This window comes from Rhodnius prolixus, unplaced genomic scaffold (genome assembly GCF_049639745.1).
Source record: "Rhodnius prolixus isolate KJV_2025 unplaced genomic scaffold, Rpr scaffold_9, whole genome shotgun sequence".
Taxonomy (NCBI): domain Eukaryota; kingdom Metazoa; phylum Arthropoda; class Insecta; order Hemiptera; family Reduviidae; genus Rhodnius; species Rhodnius prolixus.
In genome coordinates, this window is record NW_027411604.1 from 22843407 (window position 1) to 22855190 (window position 11784).

Here is an 11784-nt window from a genome sequence, read left to right on the forward strand (position 1 = left end):
TATTCTATTCAAAAAAAATATTCTTCCCAATCTCCATAAGAAATTTGCACACATAATAAGGGAACCTCAGTCTTCCCATAATTAGATTTTGCTGCCCCTAAACCAATCTTATTTTAGGTTGCATCATCCTGATGAGGTGAACAACCATAAGCAATTTCTGTGATAGGACAACGTTGTTTTCGCTCTACCTTTATACTTTAAGCTGTACAGTCTTTTTTCTCAGCTGTGATATAAAATAATTAATATAATTTAGGCCTAATTACGGTTTTCCAAAAATACTTATATACAGGATAATAGATTCAAAGAGATATTCTACTGATTGTAAAGAAAATTTGGTACAAGTGGAACTTCTTTATTTTGAAAAAAGAACATTTTTGGTTTGATTCCACCAATATGATAAAAATAAGTGGAATTAGAAAAAATGAGAAATAATTCAATGGAAGTTATTAACTACGATATTTGGCACATGGATTAATCAAAGTTTTTTGTTTAATTTTACTATGTACCTACCAGATGTATGTACCTTTTTTATTTATAAGCCAATAGATATTTTCTCTCACATAAGTAAGTTAAATTTCACGATTTTCTTTTTATAAAAAATGTGTAAGCAGAATATCTGAAGCTGTTCTATTGTAATGTTAGGTATTACAATTTTCCTTTTCCTGTAAAATCTATTTGGAATATAAGACGACAGATAAAAGCAACAAAATAGAACTTTAGTTACAAAATAAAAGATGGGTCATCCTTTTAGTTGTTGTAAGCACCCGTCTTCAAAAACCTCTCAAAGAGGGAGTGATTGTAAAAGAGAGAAAATCCAATGAATGGTGCAAGTTCTTCCTGTCCTACTATCAGCTTATTATAAACACCGACTCATACAAATATATGACTTGACTTTGGTTAAAAAAAAGAAAAAAAAAGTTTTACTTACTAACAATAGTGTCACTTTCAAACAATCATGTTTTTACAATACAAACCATCCCCCTGGCTTTACAAATACACATATACACATCGTATATACATAAACACTAAGAAAATACATTCGTAACAATGCTACTTTTAAGTTAGCCGCCGCAGAACGATATTCTTCTCAACATTATGCTACCTTTCTCTGGTCCCCTAGCCAATAGGCAGCACACTATTGGGGTTTACATGGCAGACAGTATTCACTGTGTAACCTTCTTTCCTACAGAATACTGCACATTAAATGAATAAAATAAATAAAAACATGTCTGTATGGTGATGCCCGCTTTGCAAATCCTGTCCTTCTGCCTTTTTTTTTCTTTTTTATTTTTATGAGCAACTTACAACAAAATAAATAATAAAAGTTTGGAGGGGGCGATGCATTCCTACTGTTCATCGATATCCTCTCTGAGTCTTTTTTTTGTTCTAAATATTATTAATAACTAGCTGTACCCGTTCACACGTTGCTGTGTTTGAACAAAAAGGCAGTTTTGATACCTCAAACATAATTTATTAATGACCAAATGTATACAATACATCGAAATGAAAATTAACAATAAAATTACCCCTACCTCAGAGTACAGTAGTGTCCTTGCAAGGTATCATTTCTACATAATGTGAAAAATTCAGTTAATGTTGTTGGCGGTGGTGACATTGCTCTTGCACGTACATTTTCTGATGTAAAATACACACGCTGTCCATTTTCAAGATGTACTGTTAAATGAACAACCGTTGAATATCGTTCATGAATGGAAAATGATTTACAGGTAATACGCCATACAGCCTCATTGCTACTTATGAAGCGTCCCAGTTGATATTGGGTGACTTCATCGTTAGATGCAGTTGTATTTTCCACTCCAAACACTGCCATATCGCTTCCTTTGTTCACATATTTGCAAATATATTTTATAGCTTTCACTGAATTGCAGTACTCAACATTTATGTGTGCGTTATACGGTTTTAGTTGTAATGGAGAATATGGTACTACCCAACGATTATCAACATCAATAGTATTGTTGAGACTTTTAGTTTAATGGATTTTCCACCATCTTCGGTATAATTTATTCTCGTATTAATAATTGCAAAAAACTGTTTTTCATGGTTTTCATGGTTACACTTTTAACAAATATTACTAATTAAATGTTATTTTGGTATTTTTGGGATATTTGTTCGGGTGTACCTAGAACCCCAACTCTGATTTTAAAAAAACTTTGCAAAAACCTTCCCGGGGATATACCTAATAATTTCCCAAATTTTCACGGCGATTGGATGTATGGTTTTTGAATCTATCGAGTACAAACAAACAAACAGACACACATTCATTTTTATATATATAGATAATATGAACTTTTGCAGTTTCATTTTAAGACTTTTAATTCAGTATTTTTGTTTTCATAACTTCATTGTTTCCATTATTTCATGGCAGCTTGCTTCATTTTTACTACATTGTAGATTAGCTTCGATCACAGAATAAGTTCTCCTGACTTTCTGACAAAAGAAATTTGCTTTGACGCCCAGTTTTAAGCTGAATGAAAGAACAACTCTTTATATGTTGGTACAAAATTATTTCCAGTCATTTCACCTAGTTCAAAAAATGCCAAAGGTCGTAAAACTAACGATAGTACCGCTTCTAGAGAGGATTTAAGTAAGCGTCCGTTACATCTTCCTATTTTCCCATTCTACACAAGGGATCTGAGATGATTAGTTCATCGAAGAGATGTTTTTGAACCTTTCATAACCTTAAAAAGACAATAAATCAGATTGGGTTGTCAGAGGAAGGGTTGAGTTTGACTCGGGTCGCGGCCAATTAACCCAGGACAACCTTACCTTAGTCTTGATCAAACGAGTTTTGGATGTGTTTGTTGCAAATAAATCTGCACCACGCAAGCTCCCAAAATCCTTGATGAAGAGTTTCATTTCCTCCTAAAAGATGAAGAGGAAGAGGAATTATAATTAAAATTGATAGGCTTGCTGCTCCTAGATATATTTTTTTTTTAATTTTTACTTCCAATAACATTTAACAAGCTCACACGCTGTTAATCTCTTGCTGATTGCACGAGGTGCCCCAAATGTTAAAGTGCTTACCTTTAAAAAGCAAACATTATCATTAGTACTATAATATTTTCAAAGACTAGCGATAGGCCTTGCACTTCCCAATAGCAATCTCAGCTTAATCATGAAAAGGAATCTCTTAGTTGCAACACCAAATCATCTGCCTCGCTCCAATTGATCAATTCAAGAGAAGAAAATAATTTAAATGATAATGATTCTTTTAAGATATTTGAAAAACACTTTGAATATTTTATTTTGGAATGTTGAAGGTATGATGAATATCCCAATAGAATCTTCTGTTCTAAATGCCGCTGATATTCTTTGTCTAAGTAAAACCTGGGTTACTAGTAACAAAGTAAATTTGCTTCGTTCTCATTATGAGTTTCAAGTGGTAAGTTCTTCACCTGCTGTAAAAAAGATACAATCTATCATCTGCAGTGAAAGAAGACCTAAAAAAAAAGGTATTTAATCATGTTAGAAAAGTACTGTGGCTAAGGCAGTTCTCATGTCAATAATTTGTTCGAATTCTTTCTCTTTTCAAATTCTTTAAAAAATAATTTTTGTTTTTGTTTATTTATTTTTTCTCTTTCTATTTATAACTTTGAAGATTTATCGAATATTATGTATTTAATATTTTATTTTATAATCTTAAGAGACATCTTTTGTAGATGTCTCTGTTGTAAAATTGCTACTTTTTCTTTTTATTATTATCATTAATTAATTATTTTTAATAAGCAGATTGGATGCTATTTAATTTCATTTCATTATTCTGTACAACTCAACTCTTCGTATGGGTTATGTAACTTAAACAAATCAACGTATTTGTACATTTGATGACGGTATAATGTTTTTAATGATAAAGTACTAAATTCGCCCATCAATTAGTGGTGCGACTTTACCGAATTTTCACGATTTTCTTCTTTGTAAATTTTCTTTAAACTACATGAATTTAGTGAAAAAGAAAATATATAAGAGCTCACAGAGAATAATATTTAGGTATTCCTTCAGCCAAAAGAGCATCCTTTCCAAATGCCATAACAGAAAACAAATACTGGTACCTAAGTGCATTTTAAACATTAATAGCTTCCATTTTGAAAGAAATATGTTAAATGGAAATTCTGCGTTCTAGCCAATGTCTCTGTGTTATATTCTTTTATTTTTATTTCATAGTAAATTGCTCCCACTGTTCTCATTAGCTCATATAAAATAAAAAAATAATTTGAAACGTTTTCCATTAAATTCTAGTTCTACCTTCAAAAGAAGACAAAGCGATTTGTCGGCCTCTTACACAAGTCAATCCACTTATCCCTGCACTTATTTTTTCTTATTGATAAAGTAAAACAGAATCTTTAAAAAAGTATAAATTACGTTTGTAGCGATTGAAGTAATTACACTAATAAATACGAATGTACTTAAATCGGTGTAACTAGAAGGGACGAACGCGACTATAATATGTCTCGAAGGATCGAGTACTGCCACCGTGGATCTATAAAGTTGTCGAGTACTTACATCGCTGTGTTGAAATAGGTTTATGATGAGCAGATATACATACGAGGGTCGTTTGAAAAGTCCGTGTAAAGTCAGAGAGATAGCACTACTGGCGCGTATCGAGGTTATGTTTAGTTAGTAGCATCTCTTGGAAGAACACACACCAAGTTTCAGCCAGATCGGTCTATTTCTTTGTGTTTGGCATTCGTTTGAATCAAGGAGGTGGATGAAACATGGATACATCACTACACTCCTGAGACCAAAGAACAATCTAAACAATGGGTTACCAAGGGGGAATCTGCGCCAAAAAAGGCGAAGACCGTTCCTTCGGCCGGAAAGATTATGGCAACTGTCTTTTGGGATTCGCAAGGAATAATCCTCATCGACTATCTGGAAAAGGGTAAAACTATTACAGGTGCATATTATTCATCGTTATTGGACCGTTTGAAAACCGAGCTGCAAGAAAAACGCCCACGATTGGCCCACAAAAAAGTCCTTTTCCATCACGACAACGCACCAGCTCACACCTCAGCAGTTGTGGTCGTAAAATTAATGGAAATAGGGTTCCAACTCGTTTCACATCCCCCCTCGGACTACTATTTGTTCCCCAATATGAAGAAATGGCTGGCGGGAAAAAGATTTTATTCAAACGAGGAGGTGATTGCAGAAACGAATGGTTATTTTTCAGACTTGGACAAATCCTATTATTCGGAAGGGATCAACAAACTAGAGCAGCGTTGGACGAAGTGTATAAGCCTAAAAGGAGACCATGTTGAAAAATAAAAAAGGTTTACCCCAAAAAATTAAGTAGTTTTTATTTTTGCACGGACTTTTCAAACGACCCTCGTATGTAGTAGATATTGCGTAATTAGATGCAAATAGGAGGCGTGATATAATTAGAATATATTAAATTCTTGAGTGTTCATAGCTTATAAGTTGATGGTTAGTTGCTGGTGAAAGCCGATGCTGGTAAAAATGAAACATTTCAGTAAGAGAAAGGTTATATATTTTGTAATGCTGTCAATGGAAAACGATTATTGTTCAACCACTTTAATATCCGTGCTTTTAAGTATCTAAGTGGCAGTTCCTTGTGAAAAAGCAAACTGTACAGCAATGTATGATTCTCCTGATGACCGCTATCTTGCTGGAGAAGGAAAGAGATGGTGGGTCCATATTAAAATATAAGCAGCTACAGCAGCAGCAGTACAACAGCAAGAGGAAACCTTGAAAGAGGGGAATCACAAGTAGAAGGGATAGTTATTGGTAAGGCGGAGTGGGAGATGTCGGCGGTGTGTGTTAGGACGTGCCTGTTCCCACGGTGTCTAATGGTAGCCGAAGAATGTCGGTCCCCCCTTTCCCAGATACACACGAGATAGGACCTGCACTCACGACCAGGCCGTCGATCGTCCTATAGCAAGCACCATCTCATCCACTGGAACTAGATATTAATGTATATGCGACAAAAAAAAAGAGAAAGACAGGGTTTAAATATCGCACAAATTTAAGTTTGGACTATATGAGCCACAGCATTGGTATTTAATGTTTATACTAAACTTCATTCTTGGTCGGTTGCCTTGTTCATTAAATCACATCATAAAACTAATCTAGACCGAGGATACATAGATAAATATTGGATGTATCAAATGGAATACCTTTTTCTGTTAAATAAAATCTGTATCAGTTTAAAACAAACAAAAAACTGGTGGGATTCCTTCGTTACACTTCACAAATCCTTTTTAAATTTAAAATTGAATTAAATATTTAGATATTTTCAACATCAAACAGGACATAAAAAAAAAACTAAGTTGTCTAATGGCATTAGATGTAAATCTGTCTTGTAAAACTCAACATCTTTCTTTTAATTTCTGCTTACAATATATACATTTTTCTCTTACTCAGTTTTTATACTCTTAAGTAGTAGGTATATATTGTCTAAAATGAATGGGAGTTGGAATAAAACTAATCCCGACAGAATAACCTTTTCAAATTATTTGAAAAGAATTTCAAAAGCAACATCCTTATCTGCACAGAGAGTGACGTTCACTTCACGAAAGGTAACGTTCAAATGATGCGCACTTAGCTAAGACAAGTTTTTTTTTTTTTTTTGTTTAATTCGGAATTTTAGCAAAACATTTAATACCTCTTAATAATATTATTATTGGTGGTAAATTCTTTGCAATTCACAAAAGTGGATATTAGACAGAAGCCAAGTATCACTACTCTAAAGCCTTCCTTAAGTCAATAATATTCGCGAAAACTAAAACTTTTTCAAACAAACATTATGGCCTACTCAAGAGAATTACTACTTCCACTCAGTAGAATTTATTAGAATGGTTGTTAATACTGAGTGATTGAAACCTTAAGTGAAAAATTGTTGATCCCAAAATTACGGTTCTCTTGGTAGAACCCAAATGTATTTCTTAAAACAGGTTTTAAAATTATTGCAGACAAATAAGTATCAAGGAATAAAAATTATTATAAATTAATTTAAATATAATGCTTTTATGTATCATTATGTAAATGAATTTATTTATTTAACTAATCAATTGTTCTAAATTACTGCTCTAAAAATCGAACCGAGAAATATGAAATCAGAAAAACATATGATGAAAAAGAAATGAATAAATATTGTAATTCATAATTTAATAAAGGAATACTTACAATATTCTGAAAGGGATGAATGTCTTATATACCTTCTCTACACATGCTTTTAAAAAGAATTTTTTTAAGAAAAAGATTTTACACAAAAGTTCTGCACTTTCATTTCAAAATTGTGCAGCATGATGTTCAACTCTAAGTTTTAATAAAATTGTTGGAGTTTTTTAAACAAAATCTGAACTGAATTATTAATTGAGTGATCAGATCATCCTTGAGCTTTCTAATCAGGAATTCCAATCGACACTTTTCATTAGGAACCTTGGTTAATAAACCAAAAATAATATCAAGTTTGTGCGATGTGATTTTTATTTTATCAACAATTTTCTTTTTTTCAACCATTAAAAGGAAGGCAAGGAATTAGGAGATAACAATAATAAGTAAATTATAATAAGATAATAAGTAAATTTATGAAAGAATTTACCAAATTATGTAAAAGAAAAAAGAATAAATTAAAAACTGGTTCAATGAACCCTCTAAAAAAATAAGCAATGAACTGGAAAAGTAAAATTTCAAAAATAAAAATTCTTCAAAAGTATAATTTAATTAAAAAAGAAAAGAAAAAAAGATCATTTTAAAATAATTACAAATTATAATAGAAAGTTTTTAATTAAATCTTAAAAATTCATTAATATTCATAATTTAGTTAGTATATTGCCATTAATCACGCCTTAGAAGGGAATTGTGAAAGGAGCGACGATTTGAATATCCTATTTATGAAATGAATATTTCATTGTTTATTACATTTAATTTATTCTAGAAAATTGAGTTTTTAACGACAAACCATTAAAAATATTTGGAGGGGTAGCTTAACATTCTCACATATTCATAAGATGTGAATATTACGGTGCTTTGCACCTAATAATTTTCCTCTTTTTAAAAATAAAAATAAAACTTTTGTGTCGTCAGGTTTTTTTATTATTATTATTTTTTTTAACAAGAATTCCCCATAAAGTGTTTCTTTAACAGCTATTATTTAGAATAATATGCCAGTTTATATGTAATTACTTTTCATACTTGTTTAGTTTTTACAGTTGACACTCTCTTTTTGAATTGCTGTCAGTTTATCCCGTTAAAATAGTAGATGACATTCTTTTTTGCAGATGTTGGATAGAATTTCAAGAAAAAAAATTCTTAGTTTGCACCAACTTTGCTCCCATCTAACGTTAGTGCGACTAATCTCAATGAAATTGATCCAGCGTCTGAATGCAATTAAGACGTAACACTTTCTGGACCATGTATGAGAACATATTATTAGAAGTTCAAAATTGGGAATCTCAGTACTCATCCTTTTATGGAGAAAGATTTAATTTAATTATCATGACTCTATCATGATTTAGTAAATAAATGGAAAGTTGGCATCTTCTTAGTCCAAAATTGTTCATTAATATCAGGGTTGTCACAGACATTTCAATTCCTTCATTCAGTACAAAGTTCAAAGTGAAGTATCTTTACCTAACTTCAGAAATTTTCTGACATATTCTATTACAAAGTAGACTTTAGATAATTTTGGGAGTAAAATAGAAGAAATAAACAATGAAAAATAATTTCTAGAAAGGAGAGGAGATAGAAAAAAAGTTAATTAAATCTGCTGAACTACCTATGATCGAGCTACTTTAATTAAATATTCTTTCTACGCTACTACCAAGCTATTTTATGAACAGACGAAATAAGGATTTAAATAAAAAAGGTCGTAATCCACAGATCAACTTTCGAAAAGGGGGTGAACAGACCTATTCTTGGATGCTCAGGTCATAGGTTACGAGAAAAACGTTTAATTGATTGGAAGAAACCTCACGATAGAATATTAGAATGTGAAAATAAACTTTATAATAAACAAACGTGAAGAAGGAAACCACATAATCTATATTATTCATTATAAACTAACGCATTGGTTTGCTTTGAAGTAGGAGAAAAGGCCTGGAATAAGCTTATGACGCTTAATTCTCTTATTTACGAATGATCAACTCTGTTTGCATACATTGATTTGAAGAGCCCCTAGAGCTGCTGAAGTAAAACCTGTTTAAAAAATAGTTACAACCATTAAGCAAAGTTAAAGGATATTGGAAGAAACAGCAAACTGTTCTAACGGTTATAATATTTATTTAAATACAAATTATTTATAAAGAAAGTTTTATAGCTTAGTACGATCCGTCAGCCAGCATAATTGTTTAAATTTGTAAAAGAAAAAAAAGATATCACCGTCTAACAGAAAATAAAAATATAAATACATTAAACAAAAGAACAGATGTATTTACTTACAAAGTTAAAAGGTGTTAAATTCAAATTTTATTTTTTATTTTATTTTTACCTTTAAAAATTATTAATACATTTCTTAATAATTTTTATTAAATCATTAAATTTCTGTGTGAGCTGATATCGATAAGGTTAGGTAAGGCGAGCATATTTGATTAGAGGTGAGAGTTAGGGGAGCTATTTTGAGTTCTACTGGATACTGCGCATATAAGATAGAGAATTTGAAGCTCAACAAAGTCAAAATAGATCTAGAAAGAGAAATATATCCTCTTAAAACCTTATATTACAAAGAGGGGCACGATTCAGTCTCCTTGGTAAGTAGTGGGATATAATTCACACATAATAGCTCATTTCTAAACTTGACGAAATAGCAGAATTTTTTTTTTTTGCAACACTTCTTTGTATAAAATAAAACGAGCGAAAAAAGTGCCCGATGCAGACACTCTAAGAGATGAACTATTTTCTTCTGTTTTTGCAATCCAAAGTGCCATCAAAATTGAAGAGTATTTATGCGCAAGGCCAATCTAATGCCAAAACCAATATAACGTTTATCGATAATTTCTTAAGTGTATAGTTTTAGTAGACGATATTGAGGGAACTCCAAGCTTTCGTAATTTATTTAAAATGATGTTTCAGCTGTTGAGTAAACACTCAATTTGCAGCAAACAAGGTCTACATGAAGGAAGTGCAAATAACTGCTGAACAAATATCTCTGCAATCTTGAATGCCACACTGTGGGGTGATATGCGGAATAGAAAATTAGTGATTTGAATTGGATAGAAACATTGTGAAAGAACGCTGGATCATAAATTATTGAGAATTCTCTTCGAGGATGCCACTTTCTTCAAGAGATGGATATTGAGAGAACCACTAGCGGGTCAATGCGTCTCTAACATTCCTTGTAAAACCTTATTTCTTATGCAGCCTGTGCGTCTCCCCTGAAAAAAAAAGAAACTTGGACTTGCTGGGACTGACGGAAAGATTCTACAAATCACAGAAATTGTTAAAATATCCATATTTCTTTGAAGACTAATAGATTTTTCAACATATGGCTTGTATCAGCATACGTTAAAATTTAACGGTACTAAAAAAACGAAATACTTTTGAACCTTATCATAGTGTAGACTTTCATATACACTGGTTCACCCTGTATATTTCTCGAGATTAGAAATAATTATTATTATGTGTAAAATATTGATAGGAAAATAATTAAATATCTAACAATGTGCTCTCAGTTTCTGGGCGAGGAAGTAAAGAAGGATTCTTTCAAGACTAAAAAGATTCACAGTGATAGTTTATTGAATCCAAAAGATGCGTACATGTAATCCTTAGATATAAGATGAGGATTGAGGAAAGCACACACAAAATACAGTATTTTTTTTTTTTTTGTCTGAAAAATATAATTGGTGAATTTGCAAAAGTATGTGCTTCAAAAAAAATAATTTATTTTCTAGCTTTCTGTAAATGGTACGTTTAAAAAAAAGTAGACTAAAAGTAAACTTAAGTGCTATCTATCGGCAATTTTAAGAACTTCGATAGGATGTTCAATATTCCCGCAATTGCAGAATTCACGTTAGGTACGCTTTATTTTCCTTTGTATTATTTAAAATTAAAAAAAGCATGTAACTACAAAATTTTAATACCACTTGCTGGGTTATGAGTAGAGCAAAATATCAGTCTAGTTTAAAGTTATGTTCTTAACAGTTGTAATCTAAGAAATTAATTAGGTTGTTGAAGTTATTTGCAATTAAAACATTAACAGTTTTTTTCAAAAGTGTGACTTTCTAAATTAGTAATTACAGCTGGAACTTTTTTGTATACTTTATTACCTCTAATATGAAGAGTAAAATTAGATACTACTATCCTTCATAATGACTTAATATTTTCTTTACTCCCAATGCTACTGTTATTTTGCTTACCTCCAATTCTACTTCTTTTTCATTCTTAGATGCATTAAATTTCTGTATATAAAGAGAAAAATAGAATCATAATATTCAGAGAAGAAAGCAAAAGTTTACAACTCTCTCGATTTTCCTCAACACATAACCAGGATGGCTTTTGTTCTTTGATTCAGTCTGTTCTCTTTCAGTATCACTTCAAATGCCAACTTTAAGTGAAATATACCAAAATATGCAGTTAAGCATCACTTGTTCATTTTCCATCATAAGCCCCAACTAGTTTTTAATATTCAATATTCGATATTTTGATATTCAATAAAATTTAACATTTTATTTTTTCTTCTGTTACTTAATCCCTTACTTTTTTTTTTTATAACCGGACAAAAGAAAAGCAACTACATATTCTAAGATAGTGATCTAAAAATACATGCTGAAGCATTTACATTCCCTGTTGACTAAAAAAAAAAGTTGTTTG